Here is a 1,255-nt window from a genome sequence, read left to right on the forward strand (position 1 = left end):
GCGGACCTGCAGCCGCCTTGCCAGCTGGTTGTAGAAGTCTTTCGTCCCATTGGACAGTCCTGTACTGTAGCTCCGCCTCCTGAACCGTACCAAACACCAGTCCAGTCAAAGTACACCTGAACACACCTGGACCAGGACAGCTGAACCTGGAGGACACAGAGGAGCTGATCACACAACACAAACCTTTTCTTGGTTTGAATGAATAAAAAGTAAAGTTGCTGCAGTGTTTCAAAAGCTGGAGACCAGACTGAACAGCTGGATGAGATGTGAGTGAAGCAGCAGCTGCAGGAGTTTGAAGTGAAAGTGAAGCGTCATCACTGAAAGGAGCCGATGAGGTTGAGGGTTGAATATTTGGCCTCAGCTCTGAAGTACAACTCCTCCCATCTGACAGAACTGAACCTGAGATACAACGAACTGTCTGATTCATCAGTGAAGCATCTGTTTTAGTTACCTGTATGAAATGTTTGTAGACTCAGTCAGCACTTTGGGTGTGAAGTCCTAAAATGGAGAAAGTGACAACATTAGTTAAAGAAACTGAGCAGCTCACCTTCACAGTGGTACAGCTGACAGGATCCTCACTGCTTCAGTTTCTACTCCACCTGCACTCTTTACTGTTTAGTCATCACTTCTTTAACTTTACATTGTGCAGTGAAATGATGCTGCTAGACTATGTTAGACAGCAGCTAGTGGCTTCACAGATGAGTGAGAAGAGAAGAAACGACAGCTTGAAGATCACACAGATGACAGCAAATCAGGTTTAAGAGTGTTGAATGAAAAATGGACATTTGTATTGGTTGTACCTGCCGGTAACTGATCCCGGTCACATTCTCTCTGCACTCAAGCTGCTGCTGCTGTTTCAGCCTCTCTGGATCATCAGGATCCAGCTGATCCTTTGTGCTGGATGTGGACGGATCAGCTGGGAGATTAGAGGATGTGGAGAAGAAGACACACAGCAGATGTTAAAGTCACTTCTAGACATGAAGCTTGTGGCCCAGTGGGCAAAGACACAAAGAGAAAGCTGCAACACAAAGTCCCAGTTTAAGACTGGACAGAGACTTTGTCCACATGTCTCCTGTTGGTCTCTACTGGAAAACCTTCAATAAAGTCACTTAAAGACGACAAACACAGTCACATTTCATTAAAGACCCAAAACCAAAGTTAAACTGGATTTACAAAGTGTCCATAAAGAATATTTTGATTCCTTTGTTTCAATCATTACAGTGGAACAAACTGTCTAAACAACATTTTAAATCCA

At 44.1% G+C, this 1,255-nt stretch overlaps 1 long non-coding RNA gene across 1 annotated transcript in view; it reads right to left on the bottom strand.

Annotated features, from left to right (window-relative positions):
* Positions 1–465: 465 nt before the first annotated feature.
* The window catches only part of LOC128367067 (uncharacterized), a 42,082-nt gene continuing 41,292 nt past the window's right edge, over positions 466–1,255 (bottom strand). Inside the window, exons 3-4 of the long non-coding RNA XR_008321905.1 lie at positions 801–916; positions 466–498 (exon numbers count right to left, since the gene is read on the bottom strand). This is a non-coding gene — a long non-coding RNA (uncharacterized LOC128367067). The remainder of the gene's footprint in view (positions 499–800; positions 917–1,255) is intronic.

This window comes from Scomber japonicus, chromosome 10, assembly GCF_027409825.1.
Source record: "Scomber japonicus isolate fScoJap1 chromosome 10, fScoJap1.pri, whole genome shotgun sequence".
Taxonomy (NCBI): Eukaryota; Metazoa; Chordata; class Actinopteri; order Scombriformes; family Scombridae; genus Scomber; species Scomber japonicus.